The sequence below is a fragment of the Pleurodeles waltl genome, chromosome 4_2 (assembly GCF_031143425.1).
Source record: "Pleurodeles waltl isolate 20211129_DDA chromosome 4_2, aPleWal1.hap1.20221129, whole genome shotgun sequence".
NCBI classification, from domain to species: Eukaryota; Metazoa; Chordata; class Amphibia; order Caudata; family Salamandridae; genus Pleurodeles; species Pleurodeles waltl.
In genome coordinates, this window is record NC_090443.1 from 315817902 (window position 1) to 315831600 (window position 13699).

The window sequence follows — 13699 nt, forward strand, 5'->3', positions numbered from 1 at the left end:
CAGGGGGGGCAGAAATGGCCTAAAATAAATTTGCCCCCCTCACCCCCCCGCCCGGGGAGCGACCCTTGCCTACAAAGTCGCTCCCCTTGCGTGACGGCGCAAAAAAAAGATCCCTGGTGCCTAGTGGTTTCTGCCCCCCTTGGGGGCAGATTGACCTACAATCGGCCAATCTGCCCCCAAGGGGGACAGAAATGGTCTAAATACAATTTGCCCCCCAGGGGAGCGACCCTTGCCTAATGCGTCGCTCCCCATCTCTAAAAAAACAAACAAACAAACAAAAAACACAAAAAAACTATTTGCCCAGGCGCCTAGAGGTTTCTGCCCCCCCTGTGGGCAGATCGGCCTAATACTAATAGGCCGATCTGCCCCCAGGGGGGGCAGAAATGGCCTAAAATAAATTTGCCCCCCTCACCCTCCCCCCCCCGGGGAGCGACCCTTGCCTACAAGGTCGCTCCCCTTGCGTGACGGCGCAAAAAAAAGATCCCTGGTGCCTAGTGGTTTCTGCCCCCCTTGGGGGCAGATTGACCTAAAATCGGCCGATCTGCCCCCAAAGCGGGCAGAAATGGCCTAAATACAATTTGCCCCTCCAGGGGAGCGACCCTTGCCTAAGGGGACGCTCCCCATCTGTAAAACACAACAACAACAAAAATCCCTGGTGCCTAGTGGTTTCTGCCCCCCGTGGGGGCATATCGGCCTAATAAAAATAGGCTGATCTGCCCCCATGGGGAGCAGAAATGGCCTAAAATAAATTTGCCCCCCAAGGGAACGACCCTTGCCTAAGGGGTCGCTCCCCTTACGTGAAAAACAAACAAACAAAAAAAACTCCCTGGTGTCTAGTGGTTTCTGCCCCCCTTGGGGGCAGATTGGCCTCATAAAAATAAGCCAATCTGCCCCCAAAGGGGGCAGAAATGGCCTAAATATAATTTCCCCCTATGGGAGCGACCCTTGCCTAAGGGGTCGCATCCCACACCTAAAAAACAAAAGAAAACAAATAAAAAAAACCTAACAAAAAGTATCCCTGGTGTCTAGAGGTTTCTGCCCCCACTGGGGGCAGATCGGCCTAATAATAGGCCGATCTGCCCCGAGGGGGGGAAGAAAAGGCCTTAAAAAAAAAATGCCCCCCTGGGAGCGACCCTTGCCCAAGGGGTCGCTCCCTTCTGTCAATTTCATATAAAAAAAAAAAATCCCTGGTGTCTAGTGGGGTTTCAAAAGCCGGATTGCAAGCAATCCGGCTTTTGAAACCCTCGGAGAGACTTCAAAGGGAAGGAAATACATTTCCTTCCCTTTGAAGCCCCTCCGGGCCTCCCCCACGTGATCGAAAGAGAAATGCTGAGCATTTCTCTTTCGATCGCGCTGGAAGCTCTGCTTCCAGCGCGATGGGGGAGGTTGTGTGATTGTCAGCGCGCGCTGACGTCACAGGGGGGGGGTGGGGGTCGGGGGTTGAAGGGGAAGGGATTCCCCTGTCATCCCTGACCTAGGGGGGTGGGGGGGCGGCCCTCGGGAGGAGCGCTAGCACTTCTCCCGAGGGCAGCATTCAGGACGTAATGGTTACGTCCATGGCGCCACACGGGCGCTGCCATGGACGTAACCATTACGTCCGTGGCGGGGAAGGGGTTAAGAATGATTACACAGGTAGCGGGGCTTATGTTGTGAACCTCATACAAGTGATATGTTTTAGAATAAAATATGTTGTACCCGTTATTGTCTTGAAAGAAATGTCTAAGGATTTAGAAAAATGTTAATTTATCAAATAAATGTACTCCAAACATTTTTTGGTTATTTTTATTGGAAAAAATACAAAACATTATCAACAATCTTTTAATTTTTTTAAACATAGGAAGGGTCAAAAGTGGAAAGAGAGACAGGAGTAAAGTACCTACATATTCAATTACAAATAGCTTATCTCCGTTTGTGGATGAGCAGGGTGTCAAGGGTTAGTAAATGTGCACAGAGATTATTTAATTCAGTCAGCAAAACTTCTTTAAAATAGTAAACAAAGTAGAAAAATATGGTGAAACTGATAAACCCCAAATGTCTACTTCTTTAAACCCTGCCCAACTTATCACTAATTTAAATTATAAATATGGGGTAATTAAAGACTAAAAATGAATACACTTAGAGGACCAGGTTACAATTTTCTTCTTTTTTTCAAAACTTTACTAGATCTAGAAAACATATATGGGGTACACTGCATTTTCTGAAGCAATCCTCTTGCCTAACTTTATGCCGTGGGAATTTAGCGGAGTACTCCATCTGCCTTGTTAAGTCTGGACTAAACACAGCTTTAGCATGCATGCCACACTTATGTTTTCTAAACCTTCATAAGAAAAATACATTATTAAATGTTCACATAAAGGGGCTTTGGTCACCCCTCTTCATCCACTGGACTCTTGAAGTGTAATTCACATGTTGCTTCAACCCACCAAAGAATATAGCTCAGGACAACAGATGAGCCCACTTCATCCACTGGCTATGCTGCACTGTGGTGGCATTTTGCCTGATTACATACGCACAGCAACCTGAAAATGAGTACAATTCAAGATTAGGGCAACTCTTTAATTTCTGTATTTTTTGCAAATTGCAAATATTTGCAAAAAATAAATAAAAAATAAAATGAAAAATGCACACTTGCCAAAGTCAGACCTACTGGTTTTGCCCATACTGGTATATAATGCTACAATCTGTGGCAATGTTTGGTTGTATCTGAGCAGCCATTTGCAGGAAAACAATTATCTTGAGAAGGGTAAACAACTGAAAACTAGTAGTGGTTTCTACATTTAAGGACCTTAGGACTGGACACATCTTTTTCACCAAAGGATTAACAGGTAGTCCTCCTCCCCAACATGGCCTGCCCTCACACGTACATTATGTACTCAACTAAACCATACCAATTTCACTGGATTCATCTGGACAAAGAATTTATCAAGGTTCAAAAAGTAAAACCTTTGGGCACAAACCACAGAAGACTTTTACTGTCATCGAAAGCCAAAGCCTCCCCAGATGTGGTTGGCTGCAGAAAGAATTGCCTCAACACATCTCCTCAACAGCAAGACCCTTAAAACCAATTAAGAGTGCACTGGAGAAATGAAAGACCCTAATGTCAATCAGTTAAATGGGTTTGCAGCCAATCTTCTTAGTTTCATTCTCACAAAGAGACTGTAATTAGTGTTAGTCTTGACAGCAAAGGCTCTAAACTAAAGTTTTCAGAAATAAACTGATTTTCATTAATTGTGTTACTTTTGCCCCATAAAAGATATCCTTTCAAAGCAGTGCTTGAACTCACTGAATGCAAATCCGTTTTTACAGGACTGCATGAAACGGTCAAATCGTTCTCCAGCGAAATGTCAGATAATATTCAAAACCTCTTGGCTAGACGTTTATATTGCAGACAAAGAAATCCCAACACTTTTGCTAAGGCGCAAAAGATCAGAAATTGAAATGGCCACTTTCACTGTGACTAGCAGGGCATTCTTTGCATAAACTGGCTGCTTGTGTCCTACCTCATTTTGTGCTATTCCTGCAACATTACCATTCTGATTTAGAGGTTCAGAAAAAGGTTCACTGTATAACCAAAAAACGCATCATTACATCTTATGGTTGAAAACATTATGAAATGACAGTTTAAGAGACGTGCAACTCTAGATTACATGTATATTCACCAAGTATTTTACACAAGTCTTCAAATTCAAGGCTGCCTATATCTGTCTGCAAATTGTGGTCTGCAATTATTGAGAAAACCACCTTCTTTTGCGATTGATTAAACAACTGCAGAACTCCTTCCACCTGGAAATATCTGCAAAACAACTAACCAATGCAGGATTCATGTCTTTGGACTATAACTGATAAACTGCAAAATCCAGTTGTACCAGAAGGATTACCTTGCTTAATGGGCAAAACACAATAGGCTTCAGCTACACCAGTTCCTCCAACTGTCTGCCTTTAAAACTCTCTCTAAAGATTTACATAGAAACAGGTATAGTTCATTCTGATTTCCCAGAATTTAGAGCAGAGTGTAAAGATGTGTATCAAAATAGCAGGGATGATTTTGTCAATTAATGTTATATTTCCTGCTACTGCATCTTAAATTCTGATGCTTGAACTTGGGTCCAATTCTCTCAATCTACTCACAGGTCATGTGGTTTCTCCATCTCCTTAATATCAGTACTATATTTTTAAAATCTTACATTCAACTTGCTCACAAGGTTTATTAAAATGAGACTTCATTCAGAACAACTTTCTCAAATTCTATGTCGGGACCAGAGGCTCTGATTATGCTTCTCTTTCTTTAGTAATCATTTTAGACAGAAGTCAATGAAAGACAATTAACCATGTAACAAACTACACATCCCATGATACTCAGCCCGCTAACCCCACCAATCCTGAGCCAGTAGACAATTCATATAGCATTGATACCACCTTGATTGACACTTTCTTTTCTTTCATTGCTGCTCGGTAGTCAAGATAAATCTCTCTACTTTTCTGTTATTTCATGGTTTTATGTATTTAGCATACAAGCACAGGCCTCGAAAAATCATAAACATTTTACTAGACCTGTAGGTCGAGTATCTTAAATAATCTACTCAACGTAATTGTTATTGTACTTGACCTGGAAACGGGTCTCAAATTGTGTGGGTCTAGGCAAATATTGTATTTTACAGTCGCCTTTTTCTTCATTCTCACAAATGAGTGCACCTTCAAATATATGAGTTCAGCATTTCTACTGTAAAAAAAAAAAAAAATCTTGTTGGATTAAATACACTAAACGTTTGCGCCAAGTATAATCTCACTAGCCCACATATAGGGTATTCAAGATCCATGCATGACTTGCCTCAGTTTATAATATTTTTGCCATCAGAGCCGGAGTGTTACTCAGTTTATGTTTGAACACTCATTTAAAAAAAATATATTACTAAAGCTTGATGTGGTGGGCACTGTCATTTACAAACAGTAAATTTGCAAGAAGTGTCCCAAAACCTTCCCACTAACTAACTAGCAGCTTTACTGATAAAACTATATAGTGTATTAACAATAATCCGTGAAAAATGGGTTTCAGAAAACATTTATCATTTGCACATCACCAAGTAAAGTGTTCAGGCTTTTTTTCATCCTATTAAAATATTTTTTTCCATCACACAGAAGTACAAAAAAATCGTCTTTCACAGCTACTGAAATATATTTTGAAATTTTTATAAAGTTGACTTAGTTATATACATGTTGTGTGTTAGAAAAACTCTGATACCAACAGCCTTTCATTTCACATAGATCAGAGAGTTCACCTTACAAAATCCTGGAACTCTGCAGTTACAAGTAAAGGTATTTGCACTGCATGAAGACAAACTGACTTTTGACCTCTGTCTCTCAACACAGAGCAAATGAGACAAGAATAAGATTTAAAGGCACCTTAATTGACAATTCAGTTTCTGACTGAACAGAACACCTGTTACTTGTCCATGCCAGAAGGGGCGAGTAGGATCTAAAAATAGCTTGACCTCATAAAATAAAACTTGCCATAGGAAGTGGTCAAATCGATTTTTCAAGCTCAGAAGCATATATGTGTATAGACCTTTCATGCTCACTCGCCTTCATGCCTTAGTGTTTTTCCTGTGGCCACTCTGATCACTTAGCCCGCTTTGGTTCTTTCCCCCTTGCTAGCAATTCTAGTGCGATTTTTTATCCTGATTCCGACTTCCTTTTTCTTCCCCACCTGCTCTGATACCCTGAGCGGGCGCCCTCAATACACAGAGCCTCCTCTAATTAGGCCCGAGCCGTGAGCCTGAGGAGCGCGCATGTGACCCAATTGGACTATTCAGAGATAGTCGGTTGGGCTACGCACAATCCTCTCTTGTTTTCATCACCACCAACGCTGATTTATGCATTCCGCTCCATGTCCTTCTGGTCAGAGCAGTGCAGTTACACCCGATAGGGCTGCAATAATGGATCTGCTGGCGATTTCGAGTGGAGTGCAAGCTCAAATTACATTATTGGCTCTACTGAAGCCCTCGGTCACAGAGTTGTAGGGGGCTGCAATAATTCAGGTACAGCGCATGCTGAGGAGCACAAAACTTGCTGCATTCATTCTAGTCATGCACTTGGGACCAGCGCCCCCTATGATTAACGCTTTGAGGCAGACTTAGAGATATATATTTCGAGATTCAGTATTCAACACGGCAGACTGGGAACCCCAGGATGAGGAAGATTATGGACAATATTATTCTCCTCATGAACAAGGCCACTCTTTGGGGGATGATTTAGTGGATGCTCTAGATGTATCAGTACAGCAATCTGTTAAAGCCCCGGAATCCTCAGTCAGTCAGTCAGGCTTTGGCTGCAGCATGAAAACCTACCACATCCCAACTTGAATTACTTGCCAAAGGACAAGGTTTTGACAGAAAGTCTACCTCCAGCCTTGTTTAGCAGAATCCGGATCATCCTCATAAGGCAAAACCAAAGTCAAAAGACTGGCCTCAAGGTGCAATTTTGACATCCTTATCCCAAGACACTCTTTGAGACCATCAATATTGTTCTGCTTCTTCTACTTCCAAGAGTCACACTTAAAAAAAAAAGATAGCAGATACAGGCACTTCAAACAGTACATCTACGCAGCTTGATCAAGGCTCTCGCCCTAAACGTAAAAAACATAGAAAATCCTTTCTAGACCGATCTCATGCTTCTTTCTGCCCCACAGCCACTCCTTTAATATTCAACCCAGAGGATATTATTCATCCCAGACCCTGGGACTAGGCTCCTGCTCCAGCAGTTTCAGACTACCACCATGACAAAGTACGCAAAGGTTTTGACAAAGAGGTCGGCAACAGACTCAAGGCTGAGGGCCCTAGACCAGACTTACCTGACAATGTTGTGGTGACCACCGCGACATAGATATTAGTATGATGACTTTCTTAAAAACGTATGCCAAGGATCCTAAAAAGGGCATTGACCGTGCTTGGCATGCATGTCAAGACAAGATGTTTGATACTGTTGGTCCGCTGGCAAAAATACTTGAAATGTCCTGTGTTCCAAAGAGACTGGGTCTCTTATAGATAAGATGGTTTGGCCAAACGTACACAGCACACAATTTGCCTTCTGGGCAATGCAAACTGTGCAGTATCTACGGAAAGAAGAAAATCCATTCTCAAGTGTATAGATTCTAACCTGATGAAACTGGCTTTGTATCCTTTGGGTTTCTGCAGCAACCTCTTCCTGGTACAGAAAAGAAGAGATGGATAGAGGTTGGTACTTAATCTGCAAGAGTTCAATTCATTCATAATGTACAGACACTTCAAGATTGAGGGGATCCATCTTCTAATGGATTTGCTGCAGGAAAGGGATTGGTTGGTCTATTTGGACCTGACAGACACGTATCTGACCAGCCCCATTTTCCCTCCCCATAGGCATTTCCTTCAGTTAGTTTCCTTCCGTTCCAATGGAGGGGCAGGTGGATGGAATATTTGATCTGTACTTTCGTGCTTTTTTCTCAGTGCCTTGGTGTTTCACCAAGGTGATGGAACCAGTGATTGCTCATCTCAGGGAGAAAGGTGTGCGTATGAGAATATATCTAGACGATATATTGATCATGGTGCAATCTTAGGAGTTAGTCATGCAACATCTTCAGATGACAGTTTCGCTCCTTCAGAACAAATCAGTCCTGTGTCCTTCCCAATCCATTGAGTTCCTGGGTTTGTAATAAACCTCGGAAACAGCTCAGTTACTGTTGCCCAAGACCAAATTGAGAGACATAAAGAAAAAACAGAGGATGATGCTCTTGCGCCCCGCAATGTCTTTAAGGGCAATCGCTTGCCTTGTGGGTCTGTTAACGTCATCCATACGAGCAGTGTTTCCCAGACCTCTTCATTATAGAGCCCTCCAAAGGCTCAAAAGTCTACATCTGAGGAGAGGATTAGCTTACACAGATGAGGTCCCTTTAACGAACGAGGTAAGAGCAGCTCAGGTGGTAGGGACATGTACACGCTAGGAATGGCAGGGCTATTTTTGGATCCCAACCAGAAATAGTTATAAAGTCAGACTTCGGTCGCTGGGGCTGGGGCGCGCGTTGCAGAGATTTCTCTACAGGCGTCAGATGGTCTCTTCAAGAGTTAAATCTCCACATCAAGTGCTTAGAACTGCTAGCAGGGTCACTTGCCATCAGGACCCTGTCCCCCAAGAAGACACCTTGCTGCATTCTGCTCAGAATGGACAACATCATAACAAATTGGAGGAGGGAAGGCTAACAGATCTCAACTGTCAGTGGAGATAGCGAAGTATTTTTTGCATTATTGACTGAATCACAAAATATCTGTAGTGGCAGAACCCATTCTGGGGCTGCCCAATGTCATAGCAGTCTGGAATTCCAGGTAGTTGATAGACCACTGCGACTGGAATCTTCTTCCACAGATTTTCCTAAAGATCCAGAAAGCCAGGGGCCCTGACAAGATAGATCTGCTTGTTCCAGGCTGAATGGTCAACTTGACGAGTTCTTCAGCTGGAGGTCAGACCTGCTGGCAAAGGCGACATGTGCCTTTTCCCAAGAATGGTCGAATGGTCTACATTATGCATTTTCACCTTTCGCGGTTATTCCAATGGAGGCGTCCGAGTTAAAGCGGAAAGCATTATTATGCTTGACTTTTTGTAGACTGACTTCGGTTGTGAACGTTCTTGACGTTACAGGCAGAGTGTTTACACCCGAAGGGGTTTCATTCGTAAATACTGGGAGGACAAAAACCTTTTTGAACAAGTATTGATTGTCATGCATTTCCTTTGAATGACAAGTCATGTGTAGTCAAGTGTTTAAAAGCATATGAGAATAGTACAAAAGCATTAAGAACTGATTCTTCAGGTCAATTGTTGATTTCTTTGCAAAAGCCTTTCAAACCAGTATCAGCTGCTACTATTGCTAGATTGTTAAAAAATGTGATGTCAGAAGCTGGAGTTGATACTCAAGTGTTTGGTGCACATTCAGTCAGAGGAGCTATGGCCTCTAAGATGTTTGTATTGGGTTATTCTAATCAGGACATTATGAAAATAGTTGACTGGTCTTCTGATTCAACTTTTAAACAGATTATAAACCTGTAGGTGATATTGCATCCGTGGTGTTAGATAAGCTTTACACTAGCATAATTAGAGCCTCTGGTACTGACATGGAATTAAAAAATTTGCTAGCATTCAAGCCAAGAATTTTCAATTCTATTAAGGACATGTAGGCAAGGATTATCCCACCCAGATTTCTGTTTTTACCTTTGAGTAATAAAGCATATTAATGTTTTGTCAAACCGTGGTATTATTTGTTCTTACCTAATTTCCCAACCCTTATTTGTTTATGGTTAGTGGATATATATCATAGTACTTTATTTTATTATCTGATCAGAAGACGGAGTGAACAGCTTCTGGTTATGGTTCCGCCAGGTTGACACTTTGTGTGCCTACGCTGGCTGATTTGTTAAGGGTTGGTGAAGTTGGATGGTGATATGTTTCCTGTTGCAATTGGTTTCAGTTTTTACTTCCAGTTATTAAAGACCGCAATTGAGTAAGGAAAGAGGAAATCAAGATGGTGCCGATGCTATATGTATCATATCATATGGAGATAAGTATTTTTCCTGCAATTTTGTGGATGGTTTCCGACTGATCGTATTTGATACGTACACCATCACTCTATAAATAAAATAATTAAACTCCATCCTCACCTTAAGAATCTATAGTCTCAGTTGTTTTCAGCACTACATCCCCCAAGTAGCATCTTCTCTTTTTCGGTGGGAAGGTTCAGGAGGGGTTCCCTTTGGTTAACTCAAAAGTGAATGACTGGGAAATACACGTTAATTCGGCCAGCCCTTAAAAGAGGCAGAATAACGAGGCGCTTTGGTGGCTGACTATGGTAAACGAACACCAGCAGCGACAAAATTAATAACAGCACACTAGCAATCTTTAAATTAAATATGCTGGTGTCTTTTAAAATATGGGTGAAATCAGTTGTCATTTTGATTCATTTCGCACAGATATACAAATATGCAGAAAAATACCAAAATAGGTCACAGTATGAACACCCAACACATGCACCTCCCCTACACGTCCACACACTCTACAAGTACTCTTGAATAGAAAATCAACACTTTCCCCTCCTACAAGCTAAAATAGACAGGAAACCCACTTTCAATCTATATTCGCCTATCTACTGGTCTAAGACGATTAAAAATTTAAACTAAAAATCGGTATCCTTGCTACTCTTTAAACCTGATTATAGTAGGACCTAGAGATATTATTCCTCATTAAAACACAGTAACATATGCTCATGGTTTCCGAATGTGGTAATCAGTATACTTTATTCTTAATATACAATTCTGCAGATATTAACATGTCTCTATTGTTCACTCATATTAATACTACATACTTTACTTGTCTGAAACATGCATAATTTCTAATAGATACTGTTTGTAAAGCACTCTTCAACCCAGCAATGGGTCAAAATAGCATTAATAAAAAAATCCCTGATCCCGGTCCTTTATTTGCACATTAGGTGTGTACATTTCTCTGTTATTTCACACTATGCAAATTATCAAATGTTTAGTAAAGTATGGGTTATGATTTAAATACAGTGTTTCTTGCTGTCTTAAACAGTAACAGTTTTTCCTTCAGACTACAAGAACCCTTCATGTACATTTGGTTAAGATACAAATACTCTGTATGTACACGTTCACATTCACATAGAAATCGGCAGTAACTTCACTTTCTCTGTGCCATTGGTCCATTTTTGTTCAGGGGTTTTGATGATGCTGTGACATCACTTCCTGTGAAGTCATTCAATGTGGCGTCATTTAGAATAACCTATGTCTATTAGTCCGCCCACTATTTTAATTAGGACTTGTGCCCCACTTGACCGCACAATATGAAGGCCGATTCAAGATGTAGGCTTTGTAGAGGAGGTGGGCTACAGTAATGGGGACGTGGGTAAGTGATTGTGGTATTAAATAATGGCTGTTAAGTGCTCCCACTTTATAGTACTAGATAAGCTTGACAGACTAGCTCCAAAAGACAAAAGCTAAGAACGCCAGATAACAACCACAAGTCCTAATTGTAAGAGAATAGTAATTAGGTTATTAGCATTACCCAATTTATGGAAGGCTGATTTAGCCTTGAGGGATTCCAATTTATGACCTAACAATCACACCAGATATGTGCTAGGAATCTCTTCGATGTCTTACTCCTACATATGAACTAAACCCTCTACTGCTTCCCTTCACAGCCCTCTACTTCCAAGTATTGTATAAAGCTATTTTTTGTAAACCTCCAAAATGCTTCCGTAGCCCATCCTGCAGGTCATGTACTTCTGTTGCTACATGTCAATCAGAAATGCCCCGACTGGGTTAGGTTTGTGCAATATAAACAGCCAAAATAAATTCAGCCTACTGTGTTACCACCCAACAAAGAACAAGATCCTATCAGCTTATGATGTCCTCACTGTACACATTGTTGCATCCAAATGAATACTTTTTAATGCATGACGGTCTGCCCAGAAAAAAGATCTCTGTACCCAGGACGTCCCGACAGCAGAGAAGAAATATACTTTTAGCTGGTTATAACAATTCACAACAGCAGATCAATGAAAACAGGTTGGTCTACAGTGTCACTGTATCACACATAGTAGCAGAGGAAGGACCTTGCTTTGGCCTCTACTATAGCTGACACAAAACAGTGGATCAATGGCATTACTTTTACCTTCATTAATACCGCATAACATAGCAATATAAGTTGAACAAATCATACAACTACCATATGAGAAAGAACAATTACTTCACTACCACCAGACAAGACAGAGTATATATCTCTTTAGCCCCTGATTTCACTACCTAGCAATACTGCAGTATAATACAATGCTTTAGGCCATAAGTCAAGAGCACAACACGCAGCACAGTCATGACATCACTAAAACCCATGACCTTGCAACTACAAACACGGTAGGTCAATTACATCGTTTTAAACCATGATGCCACCACTACACACCTCAGTAATCACATCACTTGAGGTCATGATGGCTTAACAAGCACAGTGTTAAGAATAATTCTATCATAACAGGTGGGGCACGTGTGGCCTCGTGCTTTTAAGCCCATGTCACTACCAAAAAATGCCCCGGGACAACGGTGTCACTTTTACCAATGATGTCACCAAAACGTGGTAAAGCAAGTACACAGAATTAGCTAGTGCAACAGAATAAAAACATCACGTTAACAAATGTTGTCAGCGGAAGACAGAGAAATAACATCTAGTGATTCCTTACGTGACACCCAAACATCTCTATATACAAATGAGGCCACTTAAGTCAATAGAGGCCGAGTGAACTACGAATCACTCTGACATAAAAGGAGAATTGTATTTGTTAACATCACCCCATAAATCCACGCCCTCTTTCTACCAACCACGGACTATACAAATGGTCTACTCACTACTGTCACTGACAGTCGCTGAGGTGAGACTACTGACCTGTACCAACACTTAACAACACCAGAACATCAAAAATACTCTCCCGTCTTAACACTGCCTTGGAAAGAGCAAACCAACCGCAAAGACCGGGGGGTGGCGGGTACGGGGGGTCTACTTTTTACTACAGTGAGAAAAAGCACCCCCTGTTTTTGACAGTGGGCCCACTCAAGACTGGCATCAGTGACAGAAGCTGGGCCTGTTACTTCGCGCTGGGGGGAGCCGGGGAGTCTGGTTTCAGCGGTCGCAATAAACAATCACCTCAAGTCTACACTGGATTTGGACGTCTCTCTCACGGGTACGGAGAAAACTAAATAAATGCAAGGGAACAATTACTCAGAACAGTATGCGGGCACCCCTCTGCCCGTGGGTAGTGTCACATGTCTCTTTAGCCTCGTAAACGGATAAATGTACCACAGAAGCTAGCGCGAGGTAGCGTTGGTGGGGGGTGTACATACCGTGACGCATACGTCTCAAGGGGCTCCCCTTTTCACGGCCCGCTCCCGCATCCGCCGGTAACACGAACTCCTTCAGGTAAAATACCCGACGCTCGTTTTCCACCTCCGGGGATTTTTCGGTGGCTGTTTTTTTTTTTTATTATTTATTTAATATCTATTTTCCGCCCCTCCAGCCTCTGCCACAACACGGCGGTGACCCCTCAAGAGTGAGTTCGGAACCCTATTGGACAACAAACCAGTACGTCTCCTCCGTTGCCGGCTCCCATTCGTCAGCCCCGTAATCATTCAGAAGAGAATTTGCGGAGAACTCCCCCCGCCCTCCCATATAGGTGGCAGGGCTCTGCTGTCCTCATTACCGCTGATTGGACGTGTTATCTGTCTGTCCTCTCCTTTTCATGCGCGGATTCGTCGTCATGAGGATTTCCTGTGAGCTAGAATATGTCGGTTACGCCTTCTCCCCCCAACTAGAGAAGGAAGGACGTTCCCGCCAATGGGCTGCGCCTGGTACAAAGTTGTTGGACGCTGGCGTCACTGAGCTACATACGAATGGACCATCAGCCTCGCGTTTCAAGCCTCGTTCTGGGAACCGATCTCTCTCTTCCTCAAGGCTACGTCCTCTAGTTTGCACTGTTTCCACGGGAAGTGGCTTTCGTGTTATCTGTATTTGTTGCCTATTGGACGACTACGATAGAAACCTAATGGGTGTGTTATTAGTCAAAATAAGGAACCTGAGATGTTTTCTGCACTGTAATGTACTGTTCGTCCCTACTTTGGACTTG

The 13699-nt window shown here is 42.4% G+C and overlaps 1 protein-coding gene across 8 annotated transcripts in view; it reads right to left on the reverse strand.

Moving 5' to 3' along the window:
• Positions 1–13402, reverse strand: part of TNRC6B (trinucleotide repeat containing adaptor 6B) — a 1322553-nt gene extending 1309151 nt beyond the window's left edge. For all 8 annotated transcript variants that reach the window (XM_069231280.1, XM_069231283.1, XM_069231279.1 and 5 more), the window contains exon 1: positions 12921–13402. The gene's annotated coding sequence lies outside the window, so the exon portion shown is untranslated. The remainder of the gene's footprint in view (positions 1–12920) is intronic.
• Positions 13403–13699: the final 297 nt, after the last annotated feature.